This window comes from Centrocercus urophasianus, unplaced genomic scaffold, assembly GCF_019232065.1.
Source record: "Centrocercus urophasianus isolate 14NV4802_14NV808 unplaced genomic scaffold, USGS_Curo_1.0 seq_23, whole genome shotgun sequence".
NCBI classification, from domain to species: domain Eukaryota; kingdom Metazoa; phylum Chordata; class Aves; order Galliformes; family Phasianidae; genus Centrocercus; species Centrocercus urophasianus.
Window position 1 is genome coordinate 2915318 of NW_024884789.1, and position 21798 is coordinate 2937115.

The window sequence follows — 21798 nt, forward strand, 5'->3', positions numbered from 1 at the left end:
CCGCCTCGCACGGCACCGCAGCGAAGTTTGAGCGCTGCCAGCCCACCTCGCGCTACATTGCAACAAAATCACATTACAAAAAGGCTCCGCTACCAACTCCGCGGCAAACAGAGCATCATTCCCCCTCGTGCTCGCACAGCCCCTCTCCTCCGCCGTTCAGGGCGGCTCGCACCACGTTTACACCGAAAGCCCGAAGGCCCCGTTCTCAGCGCCGCCCGCCCCGCGCGCTGTGCCGCAAGACCCGGCTGCGCTCCGCCGCTTCGCTCCGACCTCTCTCCTCCCTCCGGACGCCGCATCTCCCCGCTCTCCCATTCGCGAGGACTTTTTTCGCCGCCGTTCGCACGACGTTCCGTTTCTGCGCTTCGTTCCCCCCCCGAGAGGGAAACTTCTCACCGATCGCGCCCGCTGCCCGCAGCCCCCCCCGCGCCGCGGCCCCGTGCCCCCCCCCGGCCGCCCCCCCCGGCCCGCCGCCGCCGCCGCCGCCCCCCCTCGGTTCCCTCTCCCCTCCCCCCCACCGCCCCCCGGCACCTCCCGAGCGGAGCGGAGCGGCCCGCAGGGCGCACAAAGCCGCTCCCCGCGCCGTGCCCTCCCGCCGGCCGCCCCCCTCGGCCGCTGCCCCCACCCGACACCCGCCGTCCCGGTGCCCCTCGGCTCGGAGAGCGGCCGCCCGGCCGCCCCCGGCAGCGGGGACCCCCCTCGCTCACTCACCCGCCCGCCCGCAGCCCCTCGCCGCCCGCCGCTGCCTCCTCCCCGCTGAGGCTCCTCAGGAGACACTGACACCGGCGCACGGATACCCGCTGGGCGCTATTTTTGGGAAACAAGGCCCGAGCGCGGCCGGAACTACTTCCTCTGTCACTCGCTGCTGAAGAGGCGCAGCGCAGCCGGCGCCGGAGATATCCTTCCGCCGTCTCCTCAGGGCGGGCTGACGCGTTCAGCCCAGCCAGGCCGCGGCGGGACGAGGAAAGCAGCGTAGGAGATGGCGAGGTGAGCCCGCTACCGGTAGCGGGGCGGGGAACGCCCCAGTTTTAGCGCCCGGCATCGCCGGATTATTTTGTTTTACCACGGGGAGCGGCCTGGTCTACATTCTTCACCGGAGACCCAATGGCGCGGCGCCGCCCGCCGATAGGGCAGAGCGCCGGAGTGAAGGGCGAGCAGCACCAATCGCAGCGCACGGAGGAAGCGGCAGTGCCCGCCCATCAGCACGTAGTGGGGAGGCGGGGCGTAACGAAACGTGGAAGCCTTGAGTGACTGGAGGGTGATCAATCGGAGACAGGGAGGAGGAACAGACAGCCAATCAAAGCGCAGCTGAGGCGGGCCTAGCGGAAAGGAAACCCTGAGCCACGCCTCTCCCGGCAGCGGGGAGCGGCGCATGTGCCCAAAGGCTCGCTGGGTCGGGCCGCGAGTGACGCACGTAGCCCGGCCCGCCCCCTACCATCGGAAGGCGCATGCGTAGAGGCGCCTCCCGCTAGGGCAGGGCCGCGGCCCCGCGGCGACGTGCCCGGGGTTGCCGAGGTAACGGCTGCGGCGGGGCCTGGGGCCCTGAGCTCCGCCCCGCGCTCAGACGCAGGGCGGGCCGCCTCGTCGCAGCCTGCAGCCCCCCGGCCAGCTTCAGGAGCAGCGGCTGCGGCCCCGCAGAGCCGCTTCAAGGACGGCTTTGGGCCCTCGTGCGTTCCTCAGCTGTCTTTCTCACCCTCTCCGTGCTCAGCCATACTTGCCATTAATTCTGCTTTAAAGAGTAAAGAGCAGCTGCAAATAAAAGACCACAAAACTGGCGTCTTCCCCCCACAACAGAAGGGAGCAGCTGGCCGCCCCAAAGTAAAATTCTCCCATTAAGAAGTTCCTTGCCAAAGCAGCCACTGGTGCTGTTCCTGTTCTCCAGCACTGTGGGGCACAGAGCACAGAATGCAGAGCTGACACCACAGCGCCCAGCTCTGCTCTGGGACACGGCAGCCACTGGAAAACAGTCTCACTGCTGGGCGACAGAAAATGAGGGCCCGAGATGGTTAGAAAGTGACACAACAGCATCTCCACTGCTCACCGCACCGCTGGATGGGAACACGTTGAGTCTCCGAGAGCATTCCCCAAAAATTTGAAATTATTTGTAATTCTTTATTTTTTTTTTTTTTTTTTGCAGTTATTGAGCTCAACTGGAAGCGGTAACGCACAGCTCCCAGCCATTGTGAAGAGACTAAAATTTGTGCTGTAAGCTTCGATTGGAATTTATCTATCCCCTAAAGTGAGGGCATCCACCTTTCCTTCAGAGCAGCAAGCAGGTTCTTCCATAGATGTAGGAAACAACGAGCAGGAGGTGGGAGAGAAAGAAATGACAAAACACAGATCTTTGCCACCCACTGTCATATTTCCAAGCTGATTACTACTGACCTGCAATAAGTAAGAGATGAAAATACATACCACTTTCTTACATTTCTGAACACCAACAGTCCTAAAGGCATTGATTTTTATATTAACGTAGCTTATGCTCTTGTTCCTCACTCCATCTTCCATAATACCTACAAAAATTAATACTATGCAATCAGTTCTTGAGCACAACAGGCTGAGAATACATTGGATAGAATACTGAATTCTTTAAGTTTTAAAGTCAGTAGGAGTCTGAATAACCAAGCCCTGAAGCAAGGACTTCTGGTTATGCTCATTAATTATTTTCACTATGTAATCATATTATTCTAAGCTGGCAAAAATAAAGCAGGAAGCCAAAGAGATAAATAATTGCTCCATTTCAGTGGCACTAGAAAAATAAGCATAGCATGTGTTGCTCAAGGGATTTGTATATATGCCTTGCAAACAATAGTTAAGGAGAGCAGAGCAGTGTCTTTCATACTGAAATGCCTTGCTCTCTCAATTGAAATGCCACCTATGTAATAATTGAGAAAAGGAAGTGCAAAATGTGGCATCCAATTGAAATTATTGATATTGTTTCCCATACACGATTTACTGCTACTTCTGCTTCAACAAGCCCCTCTTGGGACAGCGAGTGGAAAAGAATGGGTGGGAGATAGGTCACAGATGTTCTCACATGTCAGAACAGCACAAATGAAAAACAACACTCCTCAGGGTGGACACAAATAAAACCACAGAAGGATTTCTATATTAAAATGACTGAAATCACTCCGTGGTGTGACGGCCCTGCTCTGGGTTAGGTTTCATTTCCAGCACAACTGCAAAGGCAAAATGCACCTGGATAATCCAAACGATGCAAAGCAGTCACTGACTAAAGCAAATCCACACTACAGGGGAAAAAGAAAAAAAGAAAAAAGAAAAAAGAAAAAAAAAGATCATCTTTATAAGACCAATTAATTTATGGCCAAAGAAGCAGCAACATAAAAAAGCCCCAGAGAATATCACACTTGTGTGCCAATATGACAATAGAGAAATGATCACAAGGATCTGCTAGGATCATTCTTGAGAAATAAAAAAGCAACTGCTGAAGAACCCCATCTGAAATCTCTTTCCCTGGCCAAACAACAGGCCAGTGTAATTTCCTTGATGTCCTACACAGAGAAGTAAACCCAGAAAACAGAAAATAAAGAAAACGATAAGGAGAAAAATGATTTTAAAGAGACAACAGCAGTCGTAACTTTGACTGTTCAACTGTGAGGCTCTTTAGTTGTCATCCAGCAATAAGGCTTTTCTGTGCATTTCTATTCCAGTGCTTTTCCACCCACCCACTCAAAGCGTTTTAGAGACAGCAGCACCAAAATCATGTCTGCTCTTTTAACTTACATTCTCAGACCTTCTGACAAAGCACTCCAGAGAGAAGTACCATAGCTGCTCCCCACCCTTCCTTTTTAATATTTCTTATATTCCAGAAAACAGCTTTTTCATCTCATGCTTCTAAAGGTGAACTTTGCATTAAAAAATAACCCAGGATTTTTTAAGATTGGGGATGAGGAGTAGGGAGTGTTATATAGCTTCAGTGTATTTGTTAAACAAGTTATCCTTCACCGGGAAGAAGGGTCTAAGAACAAGCTTTTAAGAATAAGGTTTCTTAAAATCACAGGCTAGATTAATTCCTAGCATTGTTTCACTTGCAATGGTGGAAGTAGTCTATGAATGAAGATTTTTTTAAAGGACTACGTGTTGCAACAAAACCAAATTGTACTTGTAGCATTTCAGGATGGGAACTTTCACGAGGAATAAAGGATGTGAGAAGGGGAGCTCCTACCTATGGGGCAGGAAGCCATAGAGGAGGAGATAATGCTTGGGCAACCCTATTAACCCCTGATGGCCAGCCCAATGCAGACGCAGATTTGCACTTGGCCAAAGCTGGCTTGTGAGCTCTCTGTCTGTAGTTGGGAGCGCTGCTCATTCACTACCATTTGGCTCTGGTGTTCCACCAAAGACAGCTAAAATAAGGAAATCTTAACCTGATTATATCTAAATCCAAATTGCCTGACAGTGCATGAATTACATTCGCTCAATCCACATCATCAACCGCCTCCTGTAAGCCGCTAATATTTCCACACTGTGGTACGGTACATTCAGTAATCCGATTGCCTTGGGAATATTTGTTTTTCCAGAACTTGTGGCCAAGGTACATAAGATTAGATCGGATGCAGCTTGTCTAAGAATGCTGTAATGTGGGTGCACAGTATATCTGCTCGTTTTGAGTTACAGGTAGAAGTTCTCTTTCTCTCTTTCAGACTTTTCCAGCCCCAGGCTCAGGCTGTGCTATCTGAAGCTTCTTGCAGCATTTGGTTCTTCTCGTTTTGTGTTGCTGCTGGCCTTCTAATGCCAGAGATCACCACAGGAAATATCTGTACGGCATGTCTCGCTTGCTGCATGACTGATCCGTACCTCAGCAAAACTTGGGATATTTTCTAGGTCTTCACAATGACAGAAGACAAGTCTCTGTGGGATTCACACCCTTCTGCTGGGGTTTTCTCACCATTCTGCATGTTAACATGAACCAACAGCTGGGTTTAAGAGATCTGTTATAAATAGTAACATCGTGCTGCTAGCAAGCTTCTTGGAAAGTAAAGAAAATACGTTATTTAATGCACTCTGACATTTGCTTTTCCTCCCCTATTCCTGAGCTGCATTTCTGTAAACATCCGTAACAACAAATGCACAGAAGTTGACTTCTTCACGTAGACATAACAAGTGCTGCCTTGAGCCCAGGAGATGATATCCAGAACAGCTTACCTCCCTACAGCCAGACAGCTGGCAAACTCTCACAGTAGGAAAAGGAGTCAGAACGTGGATGGAAATTCCTGATTCCAGCAGCGGCCAAGATTACAACCTTTGGCATTTGATTTTCATGGCTGCTCTACGTTGCTGCAGAAACTTCCTCCTTTTGCCATATCTTTCCATTCATTAAAATTGCAGCTTGCAATTAAACATTCTGACATAACATAGCTGAGATTTTTTGGCAGCAGCCTTAACCAGAGGTTTTCAGAGTTTCCTGCAGACAGCTTTAAATTTTCATATCCTCATGAATGCTTGCCACCTTCTTTTAATGACCTGAAAAAATAACCTTCTTCTCTTAGGAACTTCATTGTTGCCTTATTTCCCCAGCACTCATTTACTGCTTCTAGAAATATGTCATGCACATGTATATTTATAGAGGGAGCACAGTGTACATATGCACCGTGTAGTTTGACATCTTATAGAGAACACACAGATTGCATAGGAGATCTAAAGAAATATTCTTACATTCAATACTTTCTTTATTAAAAGGCATTTCTCCCTTCCCATGGTATTGTATCATTTCACTTATTTAAGAAATATTTACTACATTATTCAAAAACTTCAGCCCTTGATCTGTTATTAATTTCGTAGCCTTACAGATTCTGACTTTCATATAAGGCAACACTAAACTATTATTTCTATGCCATAAAATATTTCTTAGGATAGAATTTGACCTTTTTGCAAAGAGCTGGAAGTCTCAAGGATTTTCAAGTTATCTGCATTCTTAAGGTGCAGAATATATTTTATCTGTTGGAAGCATGTTCAGAAAGCGCTCATCTCTAATACAGACTTGAAATTGATTTTAAAAAGGGTCCTTCTAATGTTCAAACTGGCCCTAATCTCTTTTTTCTTCTAACATTACCTGGCAAATAAATTCTTAAAGGGATATTATCAATTTAAGAACTATGCTTTACTCTGGAAAATTCTCCAAGAGATTAAAGAGAAGACATCCTTTTTCCTGTAAGTTTAATTTCTATATTCGACTGCAGTATGTGTGGTCAGTATCTCATGCTGTTAGGAAACAAAAGAGACAGAAATAGAGATAGGAGACCATAATACCTAAAAAGTCTTTAAACTGCTCTTTAAAGTAGACTTGAAGTTGGTGGGACCTCTTCAAGTGACAAACGACTTGTGGAACTCTTGAAAGCCAGATAAGTTCTGCCTCATGCAGAGCATCCTCGGCTCCCACTGCAGACAGCTGCAGCTCTTAGCATGGCAATTTCAGCGTTATTTTTCCTAGACTTGATCTGTTTTTCTGGAAACTCCATCGGTCAAATCGCACACGAGACATATGCTACTGCCCTGGTCTTGTAAACTTCACACACAGAGTGCAGAAAAGGTCTGCATGATCTGTTATAATGTGCAACATATAGGAAAGAAACCTTTATAGCAGTTGACTTCTGAAATAAAGTTTAATCTTTAAACTTGGGCAGTATACAAGGTACGTTTTTGGCATTTTATGATGGCATCCAGACTCCAAAGTACAAATGGAGCTGTGGTTTATTTTCAGTCAGTTTCTCTGGGATTACACTTGGGATGATTGATCTGTGTCCCACAGGATTTATAGAAGCCATCAACCTGCCTTCTTGCTCAGGCACTTTATCAGGTAAAGGCAAAGATGCCATTCGTTTTATCCTGGGAGGTTTGCTCTAATTTGGAAAACAAGACTTAAAAAAAAAAAACAAACCTGTGTTAACATGGATCAGCTGGTGTGCATTTCTGAGTTTTGTATCAGAGCAAACAGCATCAGGCATTTATTAATGGACGTGTCGTCCTCTTGGTTGTGATACAGAATTATTTCATCTCCCAGAACTTCACTGAGAATACACTCAATTCTAATTATTAAAAGCAGCAGCATATTTGCTGTGATTTCTTAGTATGCTTTCATTTGTTTGCCAGTCTAGAAGACAGCTCACCTGCTCTCTCTGGTTACTTGGTGATAAACTGTTTCACAGAGCCTTCCTGTGGCATCTAGGGCAAGTGTTTTGAAACACAGCTCCAGTACACGCATAAATGTGTCATCTTGTGCTAAAATGCCACTTCAGTGCCAAGCCAAGCCAGCTGGCTTTGGACAGAAAGTTCTTTTCTGCTTACGTGTACAAACTTTATCACTTTCCTGTCCTTTTTCTCTTGCTGTCACAGTACTGCAGAGGTGGTGGCGGCTGATGGCAGAGTGAGAAGCGGTGTTCAAAATGTGTCCACGTTAGTCGAGATAATAAAGCCTGGTCCTGCAGCCATGTGTTGAATCCATCTGCCTGAAAAAGCATCTCACATAATTTAATCAAATATCTTCCCTTGTATTATGTGGAAGCAGGGAAAGATGAACTGGAGTTTCAGTTACTAAGTAAAAAGAAAGAAAAAAAAGCATCCAAAGTTTTGATGCCTGGTATGTTGTTTCCTTGGCCCCAGTCATAGTTTGAGAGGGTCCAGACTCCTCCTAGGTTTGGAACTCTTCTATCTTTAGCTTCAGTTTAGCAAATCCTAGTTGAAAATAAGCAAACATATTCTTAGCTTTCCCACAGAGTAGAGTAAGAAAACAGGTCTTACCTGAGAGGAAAGGTGAAAGTCTGGGGCTGGTGGTTTTCTTTTATTATTGGCGGTCTTGTTTTGTTCATTTTCATCGTCTTTTAAGAAAGATGCAAGCATCTCAAAGATAGACTCTGAAATGAAGGGCGTTCAAACCTCTCACTGTGGAATAACGCTGTACAAAGCCCATGGAAAAGTTCCTACTAATTCTAAGATTTGACCTGAAAATGGCAGTACCTAAAACAAAACATAAAAAGTGCAATGGCTATAGTTTAGCTGGTGTACTGGTTACAAGCAGTTAAAATATGATTTCACACAATTTACCCCAGCTGAACCATCCCAAGCTAGGTTAAAACTATTACTCCCATGGAAGACAGGTTCTGAATTTACCATGCCTTAGCTATCCCTTACCCTGAGGACAGCCTACCTCACATCGCCTGGTATTTCATGCAAATAAGCACATGCAAAAAGCTGACGCAAAGACTTGTTATCCCCTCACTAATTGCTGTCCATGTGTACATAGACACAGCCTTGCTTGTGCCAAGCAAATTTTAAGTGATACTTTCAGGGTCTGAATACATGAATGAGTGATCTCATTCACGTACTGACATGCTTGACAACTTACCATGCATCGCCTGAGCCACGGTGATTGTCCATGTGTGTTTGCTCTTCGCCTGTGGCCAGCTCAGATGGAAGAAACCAGTTTCAACTTCTCTTTTTCTTGCCCCTGAGGTTAAGCTGACACACTGAGCCTCACGTCTGCTGCAGGCTAGAGAAAGGCACACTGCAGTTACCATGCCTCAGCTGAGGTACAGTAACTCGTTTAAGTTGCTGGAGCTGGACAGCATGCCTGAGCTGCTGGTTAAAATAGGATAATTGAGGGCATAAATCAGGTGTTAGCTCAGCTCAGTGCAAGTCAATTAGGGATGGATTCAAGCTAAATTGACACAAATCACTCTTAGTCCAAAATAAAAGTGGCTACCCCACACTAGCTTAACTAAATCCAGGACAGCTTAGTCTAACAAAAATGGAAAGACTTTCAACCAGCCATAAAGAGCCAAAAATGTTATACCCGATGCTGAGCGTTGCCTAGGGCATGTGCATTCACTTCAAGCAACAAATACAGTTTGACATACAAACAAAGAAAGTGAGCCAAATTCACAGCTATCTCAGCAGACAATGTAGAGAGAGGACCAGAGGCTGTGAGTGCAGCAATACCTTCTCCGGCTCTGCTAGCAAATTTAGTTTTCTCTACCGTATTTCACTGTAAACAGTTCAAAGAATGAGTACGAAATGCTGCTTTATCTCAGGAATTTGCACTCCACCATCGTTTAGCAACAAATATGGAACGATGCTGACATGGGCCTGGTAAAGGTTGATTGTAAACAAATATAAAACAGCTGAGCTTGTTTGCATTCTTTGAGATTGACAAAAAGTATTAAGGAACAGAGAATGATATACGTACTGAAAAGTCAATCCAAGTTCCATACATCTTAATGATCTGAAGTGCTATTAGAAATTCAATCTTGCAGAATAACCCCTAATGAATAAAAAGCAAATAAAGCTTGATTTTCTCAAATGGCTTCACCCTTCATCTCTAGGAACTGTTAATGAAATTAGGGATGCGTAGTTGAGATTAATCATCAAGTGACCATTTCTAAAATCCCTTACCAATGGGAGACTGACGTGTGAAGCAATTTGGTCCCCGTTTGGTTTCCGTTTCCTGGCTGAGTTAATTCTTTGAAGAAATTCTTCCAGAGAAAATATCCGTGGGAAACTATTCTGAATTCTTGGTGTTGTGCGAGACTTTGGAAGATCAGCATCCCACTAGGGAGGTTACAAGATGTATACGCACAATAAAATGATAGTCTTGCCCCTGCAACATACCACACAGTCCTAGCAGCAAGCTGTGCTTCAAATACATTCCTGTAAGGCTGTTGAGAACCAGTAAGGACTCATTCTTCTGCAGCCTGTGGGAAAAAATGGTCCTTTCCCATGGTGGTTACTTGGCTCCTCCACCCAAGGTAGAGACACAGCAGAAGTCCCACAGCATAGAGGACAATGTAAGCGCCCTTTGCTGTGCCATACGTTTGGTTTGTTGATTTTTTCCTCGCTCCAAACAGCTCTGTGCACACACTGCACCGCCACAGCAGGCCACACGATCCGAACACAGGGAAAACAGAAGTGTGTTATTATTGGGATAATTGAGTGTTGGAAAGAGAGTCGCCTCCAGCACTTCGTCCAGATTAAAATCTCACCAGTACCATTATCTGGGAAGAATCTGCAGTGACACGTGCATGCTACGCATCTCAGTCAGCAATCCGGCCTACAGTGCTTACAGAAGCTTTAGCAATTCCTTTAATGACCCTTATAAGTCCTCCACTTATTCAAAAGCTGAAATGCTAGTCTATGTGGGACAAACCTCTAAACCAGCAGATTGAAGTACTCCATGTAAATTGAGCAATTTCTGTTAACACATGTTGACTAAACCAGAGCTGCCAATCAGCCAAGCTGCTGCTCTGCAACAACAAACATCTGAGGTACTGGAGCTTGAACTTAATCAACATGATTTATTTTATCATGCAGAACTAAACCATCAGCCACTGCTCTTACAGACATGGTTTTCAGCTATCCCTCTGCTGGAGCATATATGCTTTCTTCAAAGGAAACGCTATGTACTTAGCCCTCATGTTAACCTTAAAATGCAACCATTAGAATTGATGTTTTTTCAGCCTCTAGCACCAAATTATGCTTGCAAGCATCCTTTCCAGGGATCGCTGAAGGAAGAAAACCTAAACCATAGCTATTGTTAATCCAAGATCACGTCTTCTGTTTGTATCAACACGCAGTAACCAAGACCACAGGAGCTGTAGCTAAAACTGTTTTCCTGTCATCATAGGTGGTGGTGATCTGAAAGGTTCCTTTAAAGGATTATTACCCAAAAGGTGGAAGAGGAACTAATTTTAACGTGTATACCACAAGAGCCAGAACTGAGGGATGTATCAGGAACACCAATCAGCAACAGCAAGCAAAGCCAAGCCATTTCCCCACCGCTATTTCTATAGCCTCAGTGAGACATTTCTTTTTTCTGGTACATATTTTTGCTCCCCCACCATCAAGAATGAAATTATTGCTGTTGTAAATGCATTGCTGTAAAGTTGGACCGGTTCCACTGACTGCTGATACTCATCGCCTCCAAGCGCCCTGGGATGCATGTTACGCTGCATACCCTGTGCGACTTCCTCAGCAATGCGTAGCTGATCCTCTCCTCCATGCCAGCTTGTTGTGAGCCATGTGATGGTGTTATAGTTCCAGCTTCCTTCGGTGTCCTGAAGACTTTGGCTCAAGCCTTGCTTATCTGCTGTCAGAAGGTTCCAAGATAAGAAACACATTTACTCTTGGTGCTTTCTCTTCACGTTGCTACACTTACTCTTTCTTTTAATGCCTTGCTCTCATCGTGAGGCAGGAGTATATGCTGTCCTGTGCTCATGGAAAACAATTTATACGCTGTCCCAAAGATATGCACCAATTTTGAGCTTGTTTCCACTGATCTGACTTTATAGACCACAGCTTTAGGCGCATCCAATGACTCCCTTTTCTCTTTCATTGTTTTGGTTCGTTAGTTTTAGCACTGCTGACACAAACAGTGCATTTCAAAAGGCATCTTTCCTGTGGGCTCTGTTTACTCGTTAATGTGGCTAAGTGTCAGCTGAAGTCCTGGGTGACAGCTTGCTTTGCTTTAGATTGTGGCATTCCCATATGTGATTTATTGTATCTGAAGGGAAGTACGGTTACATCTGTAGGAAAGAGAAGAAGAGTCATGGGAAAAGGGGAGCTGTAAGAAGCCTGGCTGTGAGGGCCACTGTGGAACTTGACATTTAGGTTCCTGCACAAGATGTAATTTCCAGCTGAATAGCTCCGGCACTTACACAGCTTCACTTTGGCCCCAGCTGTGCAGTAAGTGCTACTGACATCTATCTCAAAAGCTGCTCACAACAACCTGACTTGATGTGGTTGTTTTGTTTTCAGAAAAAGGGGAAAAGATGCTTCAGTAAAGTAGTCCACATGAGCCGGGCTGGAATATTTTGTCCAGGCCACTCAGAAGGGAACCAACATAGCTGGGAAAATGGCAGATGACTGACAGCTTGCAAATAAAGTTCTGCTGGAAACACTGCACGCTGAGTTGGTGCCCACGTAGCTTTTGGTACTGAATTATTGGTACAGTCCCAGTTCTTTCCTATGAGTCACGTTTACCTCAGTTCAGGATTAATCAACATGTCATTCAGATGTATTCTCAGACAATAAGCACTATGATATGGATGTCAAACTATTTTAGGTCAGACTGCTTTCTATTTTTAGCTCAACTATTCCACAGTAAGACTAATGTCTCAAATTCAGAAAAGGCAAGTGTCAGAAGATACGAGCAAAATCCTGATTCCATGGAGGATCAGGGACAGTTGTGCCTTTGGCCAGCACAGGATTTCACCTGAGGGGTCTGCGTCAGTTGCAGCTTCTTCCTGTTCCAAGTGCCATTCTGCCCCCAGGAACTGAGATAGTTACTGGAATTCCTGCTTTTACAATGCTTTAATGTTGCATAAATAGTGCAGATGAGGGGGGAACACTTGCTTTGAGTGAAAGGTAAAGTCAGTCACCAATTCATTGCACCAGGACACCACCTAAGACACCACATGCTGCATTCTCAGCTTTTGTCATGGATCTTTAATATCAGTATCTGTCGTTCTAAGGTAATCAAGACTGATCGAGGTGCATGTGCTGACCATACAAAGACATCTGCATTCTTGTATTACACACAGCATGTGCACATATGCACGTAAATATATATGCAAAGTGCTTTCTTCCTTAATATTTAACACATAGTGGAATTTCTTAAATGAAGCCTTCTTCAAAATGAAGAGAAAGAAAAAGACAGCAAAGATATCTATCCAAAATGGAGGCAGCCTTCCTTCTTACTCACAAGTTGGATGGCACAAACACATACCTTCTTATGGACCTCTCAGGCTCAGAATTCCATCTGGGTAGTCAGGTGTCACAGTCAGCTCCTGCAGAAACTCACAGAGCCAGTGAAGATTGAATTGAAACCCTCCCTGTTCACAGTCACTGCCATCCAAAACAGAAAAGAAACCCTGGGTATGCCTGCAACAGAGATAGCCAACTGGAGGCCCACAGAATTTGGATCAAGGCCATGAAGCAGTTTTCTTTGGCCACTGAGACGCAGGCTGGCTCTCAGGCTAAACCACACGGTGCTGCTCTTTGTGCTTGTACAGGGAGCACAGTAAGTCGTATTTGCCTGAACTTCATGTGGGCAGCAAACCCACTCCAGATCCTGATACTCTCATCGCTAAAATGGATTTCCAAATCCTACGCATGTTGGCTACCCTTGTCTACGTGTTTTTCTGCACACAGACGAAAACTCGCTTTACCCACGGACTGAGCTGGCCACAGCCCCGAGCCCAAGCTAATATCCTGCCTCTCAGCAGGCCACAGTAATTTGGGCATGCAGCACTCAAGCTGCAGCTACATGGCTCCTGGTTCTTTTGGACAACGGCCAGAGTAAGCTCCTATCTGCCTTCAAAAGTCCATGTAGACATCGCTTATGTAGCTGGTAGTCAGAAGACCTATGACAGGAATGGAAAAATACTGCTCCTGCACAGTGTCGCCTGTGCTTTGTCATCTCTCACTGCCTTTTCCAAGTCCTGGGGATCTTTAATTCTGACCAAGATTGCAGAGTCTAACTCGTCAACGCCTAAAAGTCAGCGACTTCTGCCCTCGCCACCGTATGCCAGACATACAAGTGTCCACACCATGGATCACAAAGAATCTGCCTGTTTGAGATTCAGTCCTTCTCAAAACCCCGCCTCGTTCTCATAGTAGTTTGCTAATCTCCAGGTCATCATTCCTCTTTAAACTGCCCCACTGATTTAGTAGCATCTTTAAAAAGAACATTAAAATTATTCCTCTTCTGCGGCACTGCTGTGGTTCATTAATTATTTCACATTACCAACATAAAACTTGTAAAGCGAGAGAAAATTGCAACGCACTTGCAATTGCAATCACACGTTCTGATCCCAGAGTCAGGGACTGGCTGTGCTCTGCCTTTATGGCCCCTGCCCTCGCTGCTCACTGCATCAATGTGCTGAGAGTCATCTGCTGCTTTGAAAATAATTAGAACACCACACTCTGTATTAGAGCTCTTTACGCTTAGCCCATAAGAAATACCTTTTGAGCTGTAGTAATACGAGCACAAATGAGCTTTTAGGGCCATTTTGGATTCTTTTGAGACTTCTTCTTTCCCTGTCAGAAGAAAAAAGAACTACATGGCACTCCGATCCCTTTCTCCACCTGGGCAGAGAGCCCTCCTGCATACACAGTAATAAGATACATTTTCTTTTAGAAATCTGCAGATACTGCAGAACAAATGATGGCTCTCCTTATCCTGTTACACACTATGAGCTGGACAGGAGATAAATATCAGCACAGAACAACACCCCCATTGGCTGTACTCAACTTTAATCCGCAGTGGAGATCTGACTGGCAGCTCTCCCAGGTGGCATGCTGCAAAGGATCGTGTGTGCCTCGCTGGGGGCAGCAGTGCTGAGAGCCACAGCCTCCACCCTGCTGCCAAGTGAATGCTAACAGGCATTCATCAGGACCTTGGTGCACAGCCCAGCTTTGGAGCTGACCTTCTGCTCCTCATCCAGGCCGTGCTCCAGGGGATCCTCCTCTCCAGCTCTGCAGGGACCCTCTGCACTAACACCAGGCATTCAGGCTCACCTTTGTCTCTTGTTTCTTTCCATGGTCTCCAGTTCTACCCTCTTAGATCTCACTCTCTAAGTGGGGAGCCTGCACAGTAAAGCTGATTATCAATTCACTGTTCCTCAGTCTTAGCAGAAAGGGAGCAGCAGAGCGATGTTCTTTCCAGTGAGTCAGTGCTTCTTTGCTGGAGGATGTTGACTCACCAGTCCCCACAAGGGCTGCCTCTCTCCCCCAGCACTGTACCTCACCTCCAGCCTCTCCTATTCCCATCTCTCCTTTAAGAAAACATTCTTTTCCCATAGTCCTTCCTGCTTTTACTGTCTTTGCTATAACGAGCTTGGGGACTGAGAAAACTTGATGGCATTCCTGCTTTTACATAAGAAATAAAAATGCTTTCCACTGTCTCCACTCAGGTATACATCTGCCTGCCCCTCTGGACACGCACAAAGCTGTGTAGTCACAAACCTGTCTGCAGAGTGACTTTCACGTGAGGACTCTCCTCACTTTAACATTTTAATTCTGAGCCACAGGTAAGATCCCAGTGTTCTTCACCCCTCCGGCCCGTTAAGATTTCTCAGGGGTCTGTCTACCAAGAACCCACTCCGCTAAGTACTGCAGCATGCATTAATGAAAAGCAGTAACTGCTGATTGAACCAAAGAATCAATGAGCCAGCGTCAGAAATCAAGGAACAGAGTACTTTTCATCCACTCCAGTGCAGCGGTGTTCACTTCTTGCTTCCTGACTTTTACAGAGGCCTAGTTAGCTAAAAAACAAAACCACAGCACATCTGTATGACTGGGAGGTGAGACTCTGTAACTGCCTGAGCTGGATCGCTGGTGCCAGTTTCAACACAAGGCAGCAGCAGACAGGGCAGACCCTGCTGGTGGGGGATCTCTCACAGGGCAAAAGCCACAAGGTCAGCTCACACAACCCCAAACCTGGACAGAGGTTGCAAGGAGAGGGCATGACAAAGTCATCTGCTGGATCAGTGATCCAGAAAAAACTCCTCAGCTTTTGAAACTGTCCCTACCCAAAGGAAATGCCAAGCTTGTAGCAGTTCTGCTTGCTTCTCTCCTGCACTGAAACTTTTTGCCTGGAGGAGATGGGGTGAGCTAGTTACAGAGCAGAACCCATGACACATCTTTACCACAGTTTGAGTGAATGGAGTGCGCTCCTTGGGGCAATCCCTGCCTCTCCCTCAATCCTGTACTACACCACGGACACAAAATAAGGCACGGTATAAATACCAGCCCTGTCTCCCTGCTGCTCTAAAATGCAAGCAATTTAAAACAGCAGCCTTTCTTACAGGGAAGAGCAGAAAGCCAGAATTTTGAAGCCACTTTCTTCTCCCTTGTTAACAGTAAGCCCAGCCTTCTGCTCATAAATAATTCATATGGCCTCTTTTTCCTCAATTACACTGTAGTGTCAGATTCCACACTCTGCCTTCCCAGAATGACTTTCTGGCTCTTCTGGAGACAGCAAGGCTCACTTGGATGTCTGGAAGAGCCACAGACTCATTAGACTCAAGTATTCTTTCCATAACCCAGTTAAAAGATACAGAACACCTTTGTCTTGGAGTTTTGGTAATTATCCCTTGCTGAACTGCTGAGTGACAACATGTTTACAGTAAATCAGTTTTGCTTCAGCCCAGCATTTGTGGTGCAGATTTTAAATACACTGAAGGATGCAAAGATGAGCATAGCTCATGAGCTAGAGCACACGCAGAGCTGAGAGGAATTTAGACAAGGAGTGAACTTGGGGACCTAGCAGAGAGACAGAAAATCATGGGGAATTCAGTTTGTCAGGTGAAAAAAAAGCACAGACAAAAGAAAACAACACTGCTTCCTCTCCTGCCTGCCATCTTTTCTGATTAATTTAAGCTCAGCTTGTTGAGGAACCAAGATTTCTGCTCTGCTATCAACAGCTTGCTGCCTATACATCCCAGCTCATCACAGAGAGGCTGTCTGCTCTTGTGCCTTAAAGTAAGCAGCCAGAAAACATTAGACAAGTATTGCATGTTGTAGATTGACAACACTTAAAACCTAGATGGCCAAGCTACTGATATAATTTCCATACTTGTTAACCAAGACATCTCCAGTTCTCCCCCACAGCATTCTGTCAGATTCAGCGGGACCAAGAACCTGTCTTAGCTGCCAGAAATCATTTTGTTACTCTTCCATGGATTGGCATCGCCTGAATATACTCTTACCCCTCAGAGCAGAAGTTTATAGAAATCTCCTTCCAATTTCCCAGCTGTGCATCCTGCCTTCCCTGCACTCACACACGGCCTATTAGCTGTCCAGAGCTATGCCTGTCTAGCTGGCAGGCTGCCTGTTCACAAGCTGCTCCAACAATTGCCCTTGAGCATAAGCCAATGCCAAGTCCCCTCTCAGGAGTTCATGCTCTGTGCTAGCACTAACATGATTGCATTGGATGGCTTCACCCTGCACGCTGCTGACAACGGCCTCTTAAAGACCCCAGGTTTGCTGATGGCAACAAGCTCCCAAGTATTTTTCAAGTTAATTTTTGCCAGGTTGGTTTGTCACAGCGTTCTCACAGACAAGCAATCTGTCAATAGCAGTCAGGATTGCAAACACAGTGTGACACAGGAACCTGGGACTTCTGTAATTTTTGTTATAAGAGACTATTTCACATACAATATAGGTGTGCTTGTTCTCCAGTGCTAGAGCTTAAAGCTGGATGCTGGTGGGCCAGGAAACATTCTGTGGGAATTCTGAAAGGGAAGCAGTTCACCTGGTGGGTATTGAAAGGATGAGCAATGGCATTTCCAAATAGCCTTGCCTAAAAGCTAAGTAATTTTACCTGCTAACAAATCTTGCCTATGACTGGCAAGCAGTTTACCAGGCTCCTACAGGAAGACAAGATGAAAGCCAAAATATCAGAGGGTTTATGGCTGAAGTACCGTTTGCTTTGTGAAAAGACAACGTGCAGTGACTGAGAAACAGAGGAAAGAAAGAAAAGTGAGTCTGTCTCGGGGTTTTGGGTATTCACCTGGAAAAGGGCGTAGCTAAATTCTGGCCCTGACACTGCAAGCCTATAATTATTGCTACAAAGTACAACAGAGTCAACAGGAGGGGGGAAAAAAAAAGTGCTTCCACCCACCTTGCATCTCTCAGGGGACAAATGGTGTCAGCCAGCACGGCCACAGCACACACACCACGCTATTGGGATGCCTGAGGTCAGACTCCCACTGGCGCTGCCTCACAAGGCATGTTCCCTGGCATAAGAGCAGCTATGTATTAATGGCACACATCACGTACTATTGGTAACTGCAGGCTGTCCCACACACAGCCTCACTGCAGGTCAGATTACTTCTGCCGGTGTCAACGCGCTCTGCTGATGTTCAACAGGAAATAGCAGAAAAGATGCTAAATCAGGGAGAGCGGAAAGCAAAGCATGTCAGTACACATGCATCTCAAAATTTCTGCTTAAAAGATGAAAAAGCTCCACATGCCTTCAGATAGAAGCTGCTCAAAGGAACAAAGAAGTCTCTCTGACAGGCTCGACCCCAGTCAGGAACAATGGGGCTCAGATTTACAACACAACCCAGGCTGAGTTCTTGCAGTTCCTGGAAAACATGAGTAGTGGACTGGTGCATTTTTTTATTTGCTATTATCTCCCATAGACATTCATCCTGATCTTAACATCCTTATTGTCCATATAGAGCGAGCTTCCTCTCAAACAGAAATGAATGTTCCAGTAAGTTTCCTTAGACAAAAACAAAAATTAAGAAAAAAATGATCCCTTTATAACTTTTAAAAAATGCACACTTCATGTTGTGACTCAAAGTGCTCTTTGTTTCAGTAAGCATAAATCCTGAATTTTACAGAGAAAAAAAAAAAACAAAAACGAGGGAAAGAAAACTTCTGTGATACACCGGTTAGATAACAACGGAGCCTTAGATCCAGACTGATTACAAAGAGAGGGAAGCAGTAGGTAAAGTAAAGTCAGGGCTGTTTGTGTGCCTGAAGGACAACAGCTGTTTGTTCTGAACCCCACAGTCAACACCAATAACTGTGCTGAAAGTTGCCACCATTTTTTAAAAAGCTCTCTATCGGGGACGTGAACACAAGAGCTTCCGCTTTGAAACGGCAGCAGAGTTCAGCGAGAAGACATGAATTGCTTCTTAGAAACAGCAAGACTATCGTTCTGCATGCTATCCACGTGATGCAGAAGACCTGTTTGCACTGGCCTTCAGTCCTTTCAGCTGAACTCATCACCAACTGGAAAAGGGAAAGCAGTGTTAGCATGAAGCCCTGTGCACGTCGCCCTGTGCTTCTCCCTGAAAGAGCCAGAGCAGTGTGAGGGTCAGGGCTGCGGCCCCTGCCTGGGCAGCAAGCACTTCTGAGCCTGCCATCCATCCCTCATCTTTAACCGAAGCTCAATAAATCATCTCTCCTGCAAAAATATTTTGTGACCTCTGGTGAGAGACGCGTTATAAATCTACGTGAACATTTCCTTTTATTATCAGTAAATAGTCTTGGATTGTTTGAAATTGTTCCTGCCACTGATATCGCTGATCTCTGAAGAGATAAACATGAGCTGATGGATGACTTGTCTGCAGGATCTATTTCAGCCACCCCCAGGCAGGATATTTTCCATGCTGGTAATAATAAATCTTATTATTGAATGTCATCAAATGAAAGCAAATTATGGTAAAAATAGGCACAGTTATCTATTTCTTATTATGTAATACTAAAAATGATTTTTCAAAGATTGGGGGGAAGCTTTCATTTCCATTGCAATTTTTTGTAATGCAATTCTTTTACCTACTTTGAATTTACCTTTTCCTTTAACAGCCTCATACAGTCAAGCAATGGGAAGAGGCTCCATCCCAGAATAGCCTCTCTTCTCTTCAGGCCTGGAAGGTAAGTTTCTTACCACATCCGAAATTGAATAAGAACAATGTCCATTCTCACAGCTACCCAGGCTGCCTTTGGGTAGCACTCTTAATGTGGCATTTTGAGGTATCAGTAACACTATTTTATACATTATTTTTGCAAAGGAAGCAAATGGCATCTTTTCTTGTCACTTAATAGAAAGGGTTTAAGGCGAGAGCTGTCACTCACTCTTATTGCTTCCAATTCCTTTCTGAAAATGATTGTAGCATTCCAGGGAGAAGTTCTACCTTCATAATGAGAACAGCGTTGAAAAATGCTCGTGCCACATTATTAGTGACAAGCTCAGAACTAAAGATCTAAGTAACTTTCTAGGATCTGTTACATACAATCAAACCAAGGCTTTGTACCAGGATGGCTGTGCTGCAGAAGGACAATGTGCAAATCCACATCTCAAATGGAAGATGTAAGCTGTGAAATAAGATTACAGGCGCTCTACTTACTAAGTGCCATATTCCACCATTGTGTTACCTGCACAGTATTGGAAATCTTTGTCTCCAAATGCAGTGCACCAGACAGAGAATGCATGGAGACAGGAGAAAAGGGCTGGAGAGACAAACCAGTCTGAGGCAATATTTTCCTGATAACTGTGTCCTCAGTCTGTGGAGGCCAGAGACATTTGGCCTGCTCAGCCTGGGGAGAGAAGCTACAGTGAAAGAAATAACTTGAGGGACAAGTTACAGCTTGGTAGATATGCCCTGTGTGATCTCCATGCAAAAGTTAATGCTCAACTCTGAGTGTAATTTGCACAGAGCAAAGATGGCGAGGAAGAGAACAGATGTGAGAGCTGCGTAACTTGCAGGGAATTTATCAGCTCCCTCAGGGACTCAGTTGGATGCGGCAAGAAGTACAAATAACTGGGGAGAAGCTAAGCCATAGGAGAATAGACTGGTTCTGCCAAAACGCAACACAACCATGGATCTCACAACAGAACAGCAATTCATTGTGTCATCATGACATTCATTTCAGGCTACAGAGCTATATGAGATGGTTAACACAGTAAAAAAAAAACAAACAGCCTGGATAGAAATACAGTAGCTCTTGCAATTCCATTGGCCTCCAGACTACCATGGGAATCCTTCTTTTTCACAGCTGGAAGGCAGCCTGTTTCATTTAGATACGAACCTGAACATGCAGATCAAGCTGTCGATGCTTTCCAGCAATGCTTTGGCATCCAATAGGTTTTCAGCATCATGAGTGTATGTCAGGCTCCTTTGGAAGGGGACATTTTGTTTCTCAGACTTATTTGAACCTACACTATCATCAGAAACAGCACAGACTACACTGGCTGAACTTGGAGTCCCACAACTAAAGAAGAGCATCGCATACTGTAGTTCAACAGGAGGTACTAAATTAACTCCCTAAGGCTGATTCCCCTCTACCATTTTTTCCTTGACATTGTGCACCTGAATCTTAAGAGAGAGCCTTCATGTTTGTAAGACAGATGAGAGAAGCTTCACAAAACTCCCCACAGACCACAGAAAAGCTTCTGTTCTTTCTGAGCAGCAAAGCCAGTGTCGAAAACAGCTCAAGTGCTTTCAGATCTCAAGTTTTTGCTTGGACTTGAACATCACGGAATGCAAAACCAGATTCTTCAAAGTCTGCTCACTTGGTCACTGTTCTGTCACCTCACACACGACGAGAAAACCTACAGAAGTGCAGTAGGCACAGCCCAGTCACAGCTGTTCTCTGGCCACATGGGCACAGCAGTAGCACTGTGAAGTTACGTGGTGCTCAGTACCCATGGACGACTGCAAAGCCTTCACAAGGCTATGGAGCCTCAGACGTATTCTGATCTAAACAGTCTTTGTCTAGAGAAGAGAAACCTGCCAAACACTCGGCCATACCCAAGTAGATGTAAAGCACATCCTAGCTCTGGACTCCAAAGGAAACCCAGCAAATATTTCTTCTTTAGCACATCTGGCTAACGCAAGCTGTAATAGCCTCTCCTACTACCTTGCCATCTACAAGAAGGGAAGAAATAAAAGAGTTGGGCTTATTAGTTTGTTATTCTCTGATCCCAGCTATTACAGGACAGGCACTGTGTTTATGATGGATTTATTCGGAGAACATTTTCTCCCTGCCCACATAACTGCGAATCAGACTGAAGCCAAAGCAGTGCTGGGGGTTAGAAAAGCTGCAGACATTTTGCAGTGCCACATGCAAGCTCAGTGCTGCAAAAACACACAAGAAGATGAACCAGCAACGAGATACTGCCTTAGCATGCAAAAGTTACATCCCGTTCCTTACTGTACCGCAGTGTTCTCCTATAGCTTCAGCAAGTCCCACACTGTGAGGTAATGCTGTGAGAAGGGGGTAGAAAATTCAGGAACACACACACAATCTGCCATTTACTCTTCCAACAAGCAA

General features: G+C 45.4%; 1 protein-coding gene and 1 long non-coding RNA gene across 6 annotated transcripts in view; one reads left to right on the plus strand and one right to left on the minus strand.

Annotated features, from left to right (window-relative positions):
• Positions 1–894: 894 nt before the first annotated feature.
• LOC122163447 lies at positions 895–4778 on the plus strand. The gene is made up of 3 exons (XR_006169924.1): positions 895–984; positions 2135–2202; positions 4662–4778. It is a non-coding gene; the product is annotated as an uncharacterized LOC122163447 (long non-coding RNA).
• A 1826-nt stretch (positions 4779–6604) lies between these two features.
• LRRC28 (leucine rich repeat containing 28) overlaps positions 6605–21798 on the minus strand; it is an 89970-nt gene continuing 74776 nt past the window's right edge. For 3 of the 5 annotated variants that reach the window (XR_006169922.1, XR_006169920.1, XR_006169918.1), the window contains 2 exons: positions 8360–8503; positions 6605–7971 (listed from right to left, as the gene is read on the minus strand). The gene's annotated coding sequence lies outside the window, so the exon portion shown is untranslated. The remainder of the gene's footprint in view (positions 7972–8359; positions 8504–21798) is intronic. The other 2 variants (XR_006169919.1, XR_006169921.1) reach the window with 2 other exon arrangements.